This window comes from Chamaea fasciata, unplaced genomic scaffold (genome assembly GCF_029207755.1).
Source record: "Chamaea fasciata isolate MVZ Bird 193981 ecotype frontalis unplaced genomic scaffold, bChaFas1.0.hap1 SCAF_18, whole genome shotgun sequence".
Classification (NCBI taxonomy): domain Eukaryota; kingdom Metazoa; phylum Chordata; class Aves; order Passeriformes; family Sylviidae; genus Chamaea; species Chamaea fasciata.
This window is the reverse complement of record NW_027094103.1, coordinates 6212061-6227164: the sequence shown is the minus strand read 5'-3', so window position 1 is coordinate 6227164 and position 15104 is coordinate 6212061. Positions and strand designations below refer to the sequence as shown.

The 15104-nt window shown below is 49.3% G+C and overlaps 1 protein-coding gene across 2 annotated transcripts in view; it reads right to left on the bottom strand.

Moving 5' to 3' along the window:
- SEPTIN5 (septin 5) overlaps positions 1-14699 on the bottom strand; it is a 42436-nt gene extending 27737 nt beyond the window's left edge. Inside the window, exon 1 of one of the 2 annotated variants that reach the window (XM_066199799.1) lies at positions 14634-14699. The gene's annotated coding sequence lies outside the window, so the exon portion shown is untranslated. Of the gene's footprint in view, positions 1-97; positions 119-14633 lie in introns of those variants that run through there. The other variant, XM_066199801.1, reaches the window with a different exon arrangement.
- Between the last annotated feature and the right edge of the window lie 405 nt (positions 14700-15104).

Below are 15104 nucleotides of genomic sequence, written 5' to 3'. Positions count from 1 at the left end.
CCCATTAAGAGCTCAACACTTAATTTATCTCTGCCTCCCAGTCGACTGCCATCCGAGCCCTCCACCCTCCCTCCCTCCTTCCCCTGCAAGAACAAACCTGGCAGAAACTGCTCTGAATTAACGGCAGGGTATGGCACAAGCTGCACGGGACTACACTCGAACCCCGAATCCCCAAATCCAAACCCAAGCAGAGCAGTGGGGAAGAGTCACAGCTTGGTGCTGTCAGATGAGCTCAGCCACACTGCTCTGCCTTGTGCCAGCTCCAATTGCTGACCTCCAGCTGCAGCAGCCCAACTCTATCTCCCCACGCACACAAGGTTGGAAGTGGTTTTACTGGCAATGCAGCACTAAGCACCAGCACCACCACCCTGTGGTTTCTCCAGTACAGCCCCATTCTCCACTGTACAAGTGACCACACTGGCCAAGGTGGCAGCAGGATTCTCCCGCCTGGATCAGACAGCACAAATGCCTGAGGAACCAGACTGAGAAAGGCAAACGAAAATTAAGGTCACTGGGAAATGGGACTCCTAAGGAAAAAGCCTTGCAGTGGCCACACTTGGCCAGGAGAAACCAGACTGACAGTTCAGTGGCATTCTTTTAAAAACACATTGACCACAGATGAATCAGTGTCTCATTGTTAGAAGCTCTGACCCGACCGCAGTACCCAGCAGTGCCTCAGGCAGTAACAGCCACCACACATCACTGTCATCCACACACACTCCTACACAGTCATGGGTTTTTCCCCTCACCCCAGACTTTGCTCAACACAAGAAGGCACCCAGGTTTTGTGAGTCTCTTCCAGAATTCCCAGCCTCGCTGCCATGGCAGCCATTGGATGGGCCCATTTTGTCAGCAAATACAGCTGCTGTGATCCATACCCTGTTCAGAATCCAGTCCAGTTCACACATGCACATGGCCTTGGCCTCACTGGTGACACAGCAGCCACTGGGCACGACCCCACAGGGTGATATGAGCTATTGCAAATGCAGTGGATAGAGGAACAAGGGGCAGAGCATGCTCGAGTGCAGCAATGGATCACATGCTGCATAATTTTAGACTTTCTTCAAGCAGATGGAAGACTGAGTTGTGTGTGCTGCCAATTCTGTGATAGTTTCTTTGGATCACACAACAACCTTGGGGCTGAACAGCAGGAGAAGTACAGCATGACTGCATTTCCCAGAGAGCACTTTGCTCCTCAGCCTCTTTCCAGAGGCCAGACCTGGGACAACAACCAGTCAAAACTGCAATGAAAATGAGACCTTTCTTCTTGTGGGCTTCAGCCCTTCTAGAAGCAGTGGCACTAGAGAAAGGAATCTCTCTCAACCCCTGGCACCAGGCAGGGACCTGGGCTGTTCAGGTAGCTCCTCTTCAGCATAGACAAGGAATAAATACACTGCAGGACAAACAGGTTTCAGCAGATGAAGCAGCAGGCTGTTCCCACCTGGCTGCATTCCCACCAGCTTCTTTCTGCCAGTTCTGGCTTCACACCTGTAACTCAGTAAGTTGCCAGCAGAAGTCATCAGCACAGTGGGGACCTGGTGGAGAAGTGACTGTCCAACAGACAGGCTGCCTTGCTGGGGAGATGAGGAACCACAGAGCTTCTACACAGCAGTGCCTGCGAGTTCCCAGTGGGACAGCTCCAACAGCAGTGAGTGGAACAGGCTGTGCTTCACACCCACCGCCCTGAGAAACACCAGCAGGGAAGGGACAGGTGTGAAGTTGAACATTTGGGCTAAGGGGAATCCTGAGGCTCAATGCCTCTGGGAAGCTTTAGTTGTGGTGTGATTGACCCACAGGGGAGCAGAGCCACTCCTCCATCAAAGTATGCTGTGTATCCCTGAAAATCATGGCCTCCAGACAGAAATGCCTCTAGACAGAGCTGTAATATCCTGGCCTTTAGTTCCACCACCTCTGAGCATAGAGAACTTCACTGCAAACACCCACACCTGCCCTGGCTGGGCCAGTGCTGTCTGAGCCCTTTAGGATCTGGTGCTGGAAAGCACTGAAGAAGGGTCACGCTCCTCACCCTGCACCCAGACACCCTGGAGAGCTCCAAGCCACGTTTCTGTCCCCTGCAAAAGGTATCAATACAGCAAAAGATGAGATCTACAAGATCTCATCTCAGCAAAGCCTGTGTGAGTTTTCCACGCTCTGACAAGTCTGGGTGAAGCAGAGACAGGCACATGGGAGCATAAGGCCTCAGGGCAGTGCACTGCCTAGCTCCTCGGCCCTGGATTTGTCATGCAGAGAGCAGACTGCAGTCAGCTCCACGCTCCCAGGGAGCACATCCCTGTGTCAGGGTGCTGAGCTGGAGCACAGAGGCAATCCCAGGCACAGAGGACCCATGCTCAGCACACAAGACAACTGCCAGGCACACAGAGCAGTCAGAAAGCAGCACAGCCACTGTGATAAACAGTGACCATCCACTAGCCAGCTCCCGCCAGGGAGACACAGAAGGGGTTTAAGGAGAAATCTGAAGGAAAATAAAGAGGACAATTTTCAAAAGAAAGTGGGATGAGCTTAAGAGATTAATCTGCAGTGGAACATCTCTGCTGAACAGGTCCCTCAAATAGAAGCAGCATTGTAAAAGTTTCAGTTCCAATACAGAAACCAAAATGTTAAATGGGTCTGTCACTCCTGAGAGCAGCCATGATCCTTTCATAGAGCTACAACTCTCACTGATTTTTTTGAGGCAAAGATGAAAGGGCCATTCAGAGCAGCTTGGAACATACCTCTTGCAGTATTTTCAGTTATTTTCCTTCAGCAACCTCTTTCCTGGACCTAATCCATGGACCACAGCACATGAAAGGCAACTGTAAGCCTGGCACCAGGTGTGTAAATGCCGAGGCAGCAGCAGCCTCCTCATGGGAGATGGTGAGAGCTCTTGCTACACAGCAGCTTGGATCAGAGAGGGATGGTGGGGGGAATGCAGTGACAAGGCTGCTCACCAGAGCCAAATTTATAAAAATACAGAAGGTATGTAGCTCCTCAGTTTCAAAGGAGTCAGGCACTTTCATCTGTATTAAAAGAAGGCTGGCCCTTGGTTCCTATTATTGCAAATTGCCTAAAATTTTTGCCTTTTAAATGACTACACTGTACAATGGCCTTTGTGGAAAAGCTCATGTTTCAGCCTAGAGCCTTTCATCTCCACACCACCAACCCAGACCAGAGGAATGTGTCAGTTCCTTGGTTAATCCAAAATGTGCCACCAATTTCAGAGGCACTGCAAGCAGGATGACTTCATTTGTGGCAGGAAGAGCCCACAGTTCTGGACTGGCACAGTGGGAAACTGCAAGGTTGTGGCCCAGGAGAGGCTCCACTGACACCACTGCCATGCAAACGCTCAGTAACTGCCATCGTGTCACAAGCCCCCACTGAGCTTCATACTGGAGCAAGAAGATCAAAGCTGCTATTATCTCACAAAAGTAAGCCACTGCATAAAATACTGCAGCCAGACCAGGCAACCCAATTTGACTAGGACAGATGTGGAATACGAGCATTGTCCTGACAGGGTCTCAGGGATGGTATTTTCTACTGAATTCAAGACTGTCATTTTGCCTCTCTCCTCAGCAAAAATTACAGCCTTAGGAACAAACCTTATTACCCAACTGGACTGCAGGAAACAGACACTAAAGTCATACATCTTGCAGAGGGTTATTAAAAGACAGACATTCAAAAGTGCATTCTCTACACCTCCTAAAATCCTTTCCACCTTAAGATAGCAATTTCTTCCCAGAAAAACTGAGAGAGAAAGCAACCACAAAAGGTTAGTGCCCCAAGCTGAATAACTACTGTCCTTGCATCAGGACCACAGCCCAATCATTGAACAAACAGGGTTGTCCATAAGACCTGTTCTTTGCTGATGATATCACTGTGACACTGGTCTTTGCTGCTATTTCAGTCTTGGTTTCCACTGTAAAGTTTATCCAGTCAGTCATCAATATACTCTCTACTTGCCCTGTAGAAAAACTGTTATCAGCAACTCACTAATACAGTCCTGACTGTAAGGAACAGATAACTGTGGAATCCTCCCTCTTGAGAATTTTTCTGTGGTATTGCGGGTTTCATAAATTTCTTTCTGGGCTCATCTGAAAATAACAAAAATGGTAAAGTACATGAGATGTAAGATGAGAGATGCTAGCATCTCTCCCTGTAGCAGGTATAGCAGAGTTCATGAAGATGTCACCTTTGAGATGATTACATTGGATTTCTAGAAGTCAGAACGAAACCAGATTAAAAAGATATTAGAGAAGACAGAAAGTCATTTGACTGTAAACGCTGTGGCTGTTGGACACACAAGGGGCAGCAACACGCAATGTTAGAGAGAACTTGGAAGCAATGGAGTGGAAAAAATTGCATTTGCTAGACTGTGTTTTCCTACGAGGCAACCCAAAGGAAATGGAAACAGCCGTGTAGGTAAGGAGAGAAGCGAGGCAGTGTGGGGGATGCTCCACGCAGTCGATGGGTTAGCAGAGAGCCAGCACCCCCATGCAATGTCAGCTCAAGTGACAGCCACAACAGGCCAAGAGTAATTTGTCACTCGCAGCCCTTTAACGAGAACTGGGTGCAAAATCAAATTAGATACCCACGAATAGCTCCTAGGACGTGCAGCACAGCGTGAAGTCAAACCTTTATATGTTTTAGGAATCCAAAGATAACTACCTTCAAGCAAAGCCTGGAACCACTGTCATATGCAAAATGAGGAGGGGTTCTCCTGGGCTTCTAACCTGGGCTCTGACTTGCTAGGCCAAACAGCAATCTCTTGGGATGTATTTGCTGGGATTTATTCTTTCTATGGGTTCTTATCCCACTGCCCTTCCAGGCTTTTCAGGCTCATTTATAAACCATTGCCTTGAAAATACAAAGAAAGACCTGCTTCCTCTTCTGAAGAAAACACATGCTGGCATGTTACTGCAGGATGCCAGCCAAGAGGTGGGTGGATGCCCTAATTATTTTATTTTTTGAAAAATAATGAAGAAAAATAGTTATTTGGTCATGAAGGAAAATCCCTAATGAGCTAAGGGACAAACTCTAGGTACCCAGTACACATGGATTCACTGGAGCCGCAAGGAAGCTCAGCCCCCGAGCGTACACAGCGTGTCTGAGGAAACGAGAGCATTGGTCTCATCCAGACATTTCCTGGATGTCCACTGCCATTAATGTCATGATAAATGGAATTTGAGTCCTCCAAAATGCCCAATATGTGCTCTGAGCTCCAACTTGCAGGGACACACTTTAGTACCAAACACAGCCAAGTGCAAGATGCAGCACAGGAGCAGCTGACGGGAAGAAGCATCCACACACTTTGCAAGGAACCAGCTCATTAAGCTCTCAGCCTAACAAGCCCCATGATATCACTCATTAGCAACCCCATGCACACACTGCACTGCTGCCACACGAGGGGCAGCTCCAATAACAACATCACTTGTTTACCAAGAGAACAATTCTGCTATTGCCTGACACCTGCCCATGACAGTGCGACCACGGGAGGAGCAGGGAGATGTTCAGATGACACTGGGCATTCAAACGAGGCAGCAAAACGCCTGGCACTGCCTGGAACGTCTGAGCAGCTGCTGAGGACCAGCCCTACCATCTCAAACAGAAAGGCTTTCACTGACATTATTGAGAGCTGCTGCAAATAATGCCATCCCACAGCTCTGAGATGGCATGCAAATCCATTTGGGGACTGGCAGCTGAACAGAGCAGGCACTGAGGAACAGGAACGCTGGGCTCCATCCAGTTGTTTCTGGTTTACTCAAATTGCTGTGAGATCCAGTGCTGTGAAGCTGGCGTGAGCCAAGCATGGTGGGGCAGGGCAGATGAGGCTTATCCAGGTGACAAGAGGACACACTCCCGCTGCACAGTGATGGTCATCAGGGTCCCAAGCAGGACCAAGGGGCACTACTGGGGTGTATGCAGCAAACAGCCTCTAACTCACTGACCTCTGTGGGCCTGCTCTGAGCCTCTGAAGTGTCAGCCCCAGGGCTGTTGGCAGACTAGAGCTAATCCAGAGGGTCCAAGCTGCTCAGTGAACCTGGAGTGCTTCCCAAGCATATGCCTGGATTAACTGCTCAGTAAAAGTACCAAGTTCTGCTAAATTACTGTCCTCCCCAATACCCATCTCCCTCATAAATACACACACTGCCAAGGGCTCCTTTCAAGGGGAGGGGAGCTCTTTAAAGCAGCTGAACAGCACAGGTATAAACCTTGGGATGAGACACAAACAGTTTCTCTTCTGCTTGCTACAGCTCCAGTGCACTGCTCCAGCTGCATCACAGAAATCAGCTCTGAGAGTCGGGGCTGCTAGAACAACTGCCAGGAGACAAGAGATCATCCCTGACAGCATCTCTCACTGTCCCAATGACACATCCCTGCTCATCTTGGCCCCGTGCAATCATGGCGAGGCTTTGCTGCAGACCAGCTGAATCTCTTGAATTAACTCCTGCTGCCTTGATTCAGCCCACTACCTACAGAACAGGGCAAATCCCAGCTTCTGAAGGCTCTGATGCTTCTTCCATTACTGTCTGATCCCAGCTGGCACCAGACTCTCTAAGCAGCAGGAACCTTGAGAATCTATAGGATCTTAAAAGCCATAAATCTCCCTGACATTTTTTACAGCAGACCTTGGGCAGAGGGAAATTACTATTGGTGTAGATGGGCATTTCCAGTACTGCCCACCCACATTTCCAGTGACTTCATATCACTTGTAGAGCTCAGGAGAGCTTTAAACCAAACAGAAAGCACAGCCAAGGGGACTGTGTGTAGGGCAGGCAGATGCCTTTGTGACTCACATTTCACCTGAATATATAATTAATGTAGTATGTAATTTATTTGAAAATAAAAGTGGATGTAAGACTGTGAGATCTAAAGAGACTACACTGGTGTACGTATCACAGCAAGAATGAGCTCAGTGCGTCAGGAAGGATTAAAATAGTTCCCACACTGAGGAAACAGCAAGAAGACATTACAAAAAGCTGAAAGCAAAGAGACTTGCCTGTGAAGTAACCTTAAAAATAATTGCAATACAAACTATAGTAGTAAAAGGCCTGGCTTGTGCTCTCATGTTCTCACAGCTTCATGCACCAGGGGCTGCAAGGAAAAATGAAACGTAATCACTGGAGCCACACCTGTACTGCCATGAGCTTTGCCTCACAGAAAGCAGAAGGAAGATGTTAAGCCCTTGGAGCCCCTTTTCCCACAAGCTGAGTGGATCTCTTCCCCCTCCTTTGCTTCTGCACTGAGAACATCCAGAGGTCAGTGGGCCGGGCTCACTCCTCATGGCCAGTCTCCAGGAGCTAGCACTCATGATCCTGTGGTTTATTTGCTCAGCCTGCACTCTCAGCTCCCCGTTTCCCTGCCAGGAGCCATTCTGGGAGAACAGCACCAACTGCCTCGGGTGGGGTCAGGCAGAGATGGGCCGTCCCATCTCCATAAACACACCCCGGACACACTGGATAACAAACTGCAAGACAAACGGGGCACTCCCAAAGATCCCCGGAAGAGCAAAGGGCTGAGCTGCACAAAGCTCAGGTCCCCCTGTGCCTGGCGCCCAGCAGTCACACAGCACAGGCAGGGTCGGGCAGCTGCTGCCCCTCTCTCCCTAGCAGGAGTGCGGGCAGGGCGAGCGCGCCTGGTGCTGCCACCAGCCACTGCCACTGTGCACAGAAACAAGAGCTGAGAGAACAACTGGAGTTAACATCTAGTAAGGGCTTCCCACCTCTGAGTGACTTACAACTACACTGGCTCACACCCCACAGAGCCTCAGGCTTGCATGAACCACAGCCCAAGATCCTCCAGTGCTACATTTCCAAGTGTTAACCCCAATCCTCCCTCGGCCCAGGCTGCCATGGCACAGCACCAGGCGGAGGGCTCCATAGCTGTATCCAGAGAGGTCCCTGCCATCCTGAGCATCCCTGCACTGTCCTGCCCAGCACAGCTACATCCCTCTTCCAGAACTCAACTTCTCTTATTTCTTTTGACTTCAGGAGTGGACAGTTGTACTCAAGCCAGAAACTAAACAATTCTCCTCCCCCTCTTGGCGTTACACCCATGCAGATGCTTGTGCAGGGTTTCACTTCCTCTTCAGCTCTTGGCCAACACTTGGCCAAGCTTTGCTCTTTAACAAAACAGTCCCTGCATCTTCTCAGCACACTCTCCCTTCCAGCCACCCCCAGCACTTGGCTGCTGCGATGCTGCTGGGCACCAGCCTTGTGGGAAGGGAGTGAGGACTGAGGGAAGGGAGAGCAGCCTAGAGCTGAATGTTAGCAGGACATAACAGATTTCAACTAATGCACTGGAAGTACAAAGGAGAAGGAATGAAGAATATCACCCCGTTCAGTCCTAAAACAAAGACAGTTCTTACTTAAGTCAGAAGCAACAGATCTGTTCCGCTTCCTGCAGCCCAGCCCCTATGGTCGGCACTGTATGTCCAAATCTTCCCTCTCAGCGTGCAGTGCCGCCTTCCACTGTTCATGCTGAACAGTGTTTCTGGAAAGCCAAGTCATGGATGAACAGCAGCACACATACATACTGATGAAGAGCATATGTTCTGGCATCTGATCCCAGCACCACACACAAATCCTGCTCCTGAACACTTTTGTGGGAACAAGATGACTGCAAACCTCTTCACAGCTCCAGGGACAAATCTCTGGGAGAAAAGGAATGTGTAACAGCAGACAAACATTTTTTCCTGTGCTTCAAGGCTAACCACACTGTAGACATGCACACACGCGCACAAAATGCAGCCCTTGTGGGAATTATTCCAATATGCTATGAAACAACTTGCATACCCTTCACAAACATCTGAAGTCACACACGTATTAGAGGTGCCCCACATTTCTTTTATGAGTAGAGCATTATCCTGTGTGGTTTCACTGTCACAGGGAAACCTCTGCCTTGGGCAAGAAGGGGACAAACTGTTAGTGTTGGTCAGGGAAGAAAACTCTACAGGTAAGCAAAGAATGTGCCCTCCAGTTAGTGCTCTGCTATACAAGAAAAAAGGTGACACAGAGGCCACTTGAACTGGAAGAGAAACGGGGATAGGAGAGCAGCCCTCTCAGCCTAGCCAAGAGGTATCTCAGCAAGAAGTACCTGAAGTATTAAGGATGGGGCCAAGCTCCCCAGGCTTGGTTTCAGTACATATAAGCAGTAACTGCAGCATGATTATAGGGCCCACCACTGTGGGGTGTCCCAAAACAGCTGGGGAACCCCTTGGACTGAACATTTAAAACTAATTTGGCAAAGCTCTAGAGATACGCAGCAGGCACCCACCTGGCCTGGCACAGAGACCAAGCAGCTGGCTGAGATGGAATTTCCAAGATGTCCATTTCATTGGGTATTCAATGAACAGCACCTTAGACTGAAACTGGGCAATATGGGTTTTAGAAGACACTGAACTCCACCAGTTGTTCATCTCTCTTGACTTGCCTTTCCTCAGCTTTTCCAGGGAACTGTCATAACACAAGCCTCTTAGATTTATTGCTTGAACTATCAAATGAAGAACAGCATCAGCGTGAAGCCAGTAATATTTTTGACAACATAAGTGGTTGTAAGAGGCTCCTTGACTTTGGAGACTGAAAGCACCCAGGGACTGTGTTTCTCCTTCGCTCAAATGGCAGCAACATTTTCCCCTCTGCAATTGCAAGCCATCCTCTGCAAAGCCCCAGCAGTCTGGAACCCAGCAGCTGAACAAATGTCACCAGCACCTCTTGGGGTTAAATGAAGGTTGCTCCTACTTCCTTAACATCAGCAAGGATCAGGCCCTACCATCTGTGGAACCTACACATTTCGTTGATGTGCCTGGAACAACCCTGTAGAACTCTCACAAGTGCAGCAGAATTTTAGAGTTGTGTACAAGTAGCTGGGCAGGGAAATCGAAGTGACAAAAATCATGTGGAGGAAGCACCTACTTCTCCTTCCCACAAACTGCAGATTGGTACTTGCACCAAGAGGGCTGAGCCTCTCCCCTGCCCTGCACTCACATCTGTTTCTTCCATTTGGAACATAAATAATTGAAGAGAGACAGCAGCAGCAGGAGACAGAATCTGTGCCCAACTCTCCAGTGGTTCTGTTTCACCACAAAGTCCATGCACTGACCTCTTTTTACAGCCCTTTTCCAAGAAGCCAAGCAGACAAAGAATGGAAAAAAAAAGTCCAAGTGCCCAGGATGAACTTCCCTTCCTAGCCCAGAACAGCCCATCTGTGACACAGGGCCTCCTGCAGCCAGGCTGTTTAGACAGATGCACAGCAGAAAGACAGGCAGGGCTGAACCTCCTGACCTGCTGCAGTCCCACCGCTCCCAACACACTGTTCTGAGCACTGAGCCTCTGCCCAGCTCGGAGGGCAAGGGACCAACGTTGTCTTTTGAAATGGGCCAAAAAAAATGAATGAAACACACAAGGCTTTTAACAGAGAAGTAAAAGCTTCCACTCCTATGCTACGTCTGGCCAAGATACACTGGGACATCAGAAAAACAAGCAGGGATATGCTGCTTTAAGTGTGTTTCCAGTATTTACCTCCAGATTCTGTGACTAATTTGCTACTCCCTTTCTGGCAGGAGCATCTTGGTAGCCAGGATGCATGACCAGGGTTGGAAAACACAGAGGTTGGAAGAGATATTAATGTGGGGAGTCAAAGAGAAACAGCCTCACCCAGGGCAAGCTATGACACAGTGAGAGACTATCCAGCTGTGGTGAAATATCCCATTATACAGCTGCAAACATAATTTTGCTTTCTCCAAGGGGGAAAAAAAAAAAAAGCCACCTCACCACAACCACCCTGAATTGACACAGAGCAGGAACACAGATTCATACTGTTACTCCCAATGACTCAAAGAATCACAATTATAAAATAATTGGTTTAATTCTGAGAAAATTAAAGAGTCAGTGGTAGTCTGTTCTCCTTCCAGGTTCCATACTTTTCTCCACAAGCAAGAACATTCCTCTAGTCACACGACTACAAGCACTGTTATTGTAAGAAAAACATTTAGGTTAAAGATGGCAATGCCACAAAGGTACAGTGCAGGTACAAACCCTCCAAGATACTCCAGCAGAGAATTTGGGGAGATCATGTAAAAATCTAAGCTCTGCTTATGGTCATTGTTGTATAGTTGCTGTACAAGAGAATCTACCACTCCAGTGATATTCCCCATCACACGTTTCGCAAAACTCAGTTAATCAATTTTCCCCACATAGGTATCTACATAGAAATTGAGGGTCACATCAGCTCATGTTCAACCAGCTCAAGGCACAAGGATCACCTCTCTTCCCTCCTCTTAATTTGTTCAGCAGCTGCCCTGCACTGGAGTTGTCCTCAGTGTGACAGGCAGTATCGACAACTGCTCTGGGTGCCTCAGCTCTGTGCAGAGTGCAGCTTTTCAGGGGATACACTTTCCTGTAGCTCACCTGGGTTTATTTCTTCATAAGCACAGTAGAGAAAAGGAGAAGGCAGCTCAGCACACTTTAACGGGGAACTGGGGTAGTTCCACCAGCCAGTGTTCTCTGATAGGCAAAGCTGGGGTTGAAAGTTGACCTTAAAAATGATGCTCTGTGTTGGCACAGTTGCTATTTTAGACAGAAGACATCTCTGCTGTTGAAATATCTGCTGTTCCAGGAATGATAGAAATCTCTGCTCCATTTTTTATAAGAAAAAAACCAAAGGAGTCTGAATGTGAGTTCTGAACATATAAAACCCAGATTCTCAAAAACTGAAACACAAAGGCAATGAATTCAGTTCTCAATGACTCGCACCGAAACCACTCCTCAAACTACCTTTTGCACAGCATCTTCTCTATACACATCCCCCCATCTATATATTTAATGACAAGCAGACCACTTCAAAATAAGTTCAAGTAGAAAAAAAGGGCTAAGCTGAATGCAAAAGGCACAGCCCTGTAATTTCAAACCCACTGAAAGAACTGGATCCACCAGATAGTCTCTGCTCCCACACCCAAACAACTTTGCAAGTTGATGGGGTGGGGAGAGATCAACTTGGGAAAGAGAAGTTCCCATCCTCCTGATTTAAAAAGAAACAATGACTTCAAAGAACATGAGAGACATGAGCCTGAATGAGCAGGAGCCAGCTTCAGAGACACAGCGAGGTAACACCCCAAACACACACACGCCAACAACACGAGCTAGGAGGCATGTTGGCATGCTCTGGAGGAGTGTGCCAGGAGACTCCAGTTTAACCAGGTACTTGGGAGCTTTCACCTTTACTCCTCCCACAGCAACACCTCTGACTTTGGCAGAGCATCCATCTGCTGTACTTGCCCTGTCAAATTCTTGACAAATTGCTGGGTTTTCCCACATGGGGCCTACTCCTCTGCACATGGGACGTTAGTCATTGCTTCATTTCCTACCCAGCTTCAACCTTGAGAATCCCTTAGTGATCCAGTGGTAAATAAATTGCTGGGAGAGAAACCATCCCTCTCCAAGAGGTGCTGAACTGAGGTATAATAAAACTGAGGAGCTTGATGTCACCAGGCAACCTGCCACAGAGCTCCACACCAGCCCAAGCTCTTAAACCACAACCCTTCCCCTGGGAATGCTGGATGCTCTGCACACAGAGACCAGTATGAAATCTCCACTGACTTCAATAATTGAGAGGCCATTCCTTGGAAATCAGAGAGGTGGAGAATCTACCGTTATTTTTTCCTGATGAATGGTAGTAATTAGGAGCCCAATCTGCAAATCAGAGTACCCTGAACCCAGACAATGCACCAGCCCTGACCGCGCTGTGAGGGAGGATGAACACGCATTCTTTGACACCACATTGTTCCATTCTGTGGACTCGGTAAGTCATGAATATTATTAAGACTTTACCGAAGGAAACCCTACTTACATGCAATCTATTGTACTGCCCTTTCAGAAGCTCACTCCATTTCTCACATATTCATTAAAAAATAGCTTTTTTAATAGTTTTTTAAAAATTAATTCAGACAAGAACTATAGCTTTAGTAAATCCTTTAAATTGTTATCTGCTGTCAGATGCAAGAAGATTGCAAAAAAGCAGCACAGGAAGAAAAATCCTGCTCTTAACAGATGCTAAATAAAAATAATTTATGCTTTTGTGTGTTCACTTTAATTTTAATAGATTGCCTTGTGTTCACAGCTTGGTTTCCCCTTTCCATCCACAAGTAACAGGGCTGGCCCAAATCCATAATGAACTGTGCTCTGTCATGCAAGACCCACTCTACGCTGAGCGTAAGACACACGGTTACACACACCCCCCCTCCACACCGGAGGAAAGACTCCTCTGCCCCAGCAGGAACTGCACGGTCCTGCACACACAGGCTCTTTGGGGTACAGACTCCAGCCCACTTTTGCCTATGCAGTGTGACAAGAGCCTTCAGGAGTTACGCTAATATCTACAACACTCCTCTGATCTCTACCTCTCTTCTTCCCCTAGGGAATGCACAGAAAGGAGCCTTATACATAACCCGCTTCCCTCTTCATTTAAAAACATGAACTGAAGAACAGCATGGTTCTGGGGGGGGGGTCACAAAGCTTCTCCCCACTTCACAGCTTACACTAAATATTCCACAGTGTTAGAATACATTTTGGATTGCTTTCATCCAGAAATAAAACAAGATTTAACTGCAATATTCACAAATAACTACAAATACTAGCAAAATTTCAAGTACCTTGGGAAAAAATGCATCTGGTGATCCCATTATCCTATTACCCCTAGATTTGCTTTGCTCTTCTCATCACTGTGATCAGCAGCTCACAAAAAAGCACAGTGCCAAGTCTGAATTACACAGGGAAACACCACCTCTTGCCATGGCCAGGTGAATACCCAAGCTGCTACAAAGCTAGTTTGCTTTTCTGTGGCCTGAAAAGGCTGTGCAGTACTAGGGTCTTAGCAGGCAAGGTGTTTGCTTCATACAGAATTGGAGCCTCAGAGAAAGACTGGACCCGAAGGCAAGTGTAAGCCAGGCTGGGAATGGATGAGATTCTTCCCATGCACTGCTCTGCTGTGTTAACCATCAGCTCCATCCCCACCCTTGTGAGACAGAGGGGCTCTTCTATTTACAGACTTCCCTATATCATGATGATGCGTGCTGAGGAAGGACCCTGATACACAGGACCCTGATAGCCCCTTACCGAAGCATTCAAGCTTTGCAGAGGAGGATTCCTCTTCTTTTCAAACATCCTAAATCCCTCCAAATACCAAATAGACAACAAAAAAACCTGTCGATGTCATCTGATTGCATCACCCCTCCTCTCTCTCCAGGACTCAAAGGCATGTCTCCAAATAGCTATTAGCTTTGCGAAGCAAAACAGATGTTTTCTAACACCCAAATCCTGGCCGCCTGCGAGGTGGCGATCGGCTGCAGCACCAAGGAGCGGCAGGAGCGGGGCTGTGTCTGCGCATCTGTGCTGCGGAGGGGCGAGGGATGCGAGACGTGCTCCCAATACCCAAACGCCTCTGCCAGCCCCGCGCTGCCACTCTCCATCCGAACCCGCTCGACACACCCAAAGGCAGCGACAAAAAAGAAACCCAAGCCAAAACCCGGGGGGGATGCGGCAGGCAAAGCGCCCGTTTCCCGGATGAATGCAGCCGAGCCGCCGCTGTGCCCAGGTAGCTGCCGCATCCCCGCGGAGAGCCGTGCCCGGCGGGAGCCCACCTACCTGCTTCTCCTCTGCGGGGCGGTGCGGCCAGGGCGGGATGCCCGCGGCGGGGACCGGCAGCGGGGAGAGAAAAGGACACACGGTGAGGCGAGAGGGACGCGCCGGGCCGCGGGGCGGAGCGGCCGCGCGTCCCCGCCGCCTCACCTGGGTTGACCAGCTTGCTCTTGTACCGCATGCCCGTGCTCATGGTGCCTCCCCGGAGCGACAGCCGAGCCCGTGTGCGCGAGGGTGGGTGGGGGACTGAGGGAGTGCGAGCGGCGGGGCCGCCCCCCCGCCGCCGAGGGGCCGGGGCCGCCCGGGGCCGCCAATCCCGGGAGCCGAGCCCGCCCCGGGCCCGCCCCCGCCGGGTGACAGCCGGGCCGGGGGCTGCCGGGGCCGGGCAGGGCGGCGGGGGCCGCCGGCCCCAGCACCGGAGCGATCCCCCCTGCAGCCCCGCCCCGTGCCAGCGGCTGCGAGCACAGCGCCGGCCCG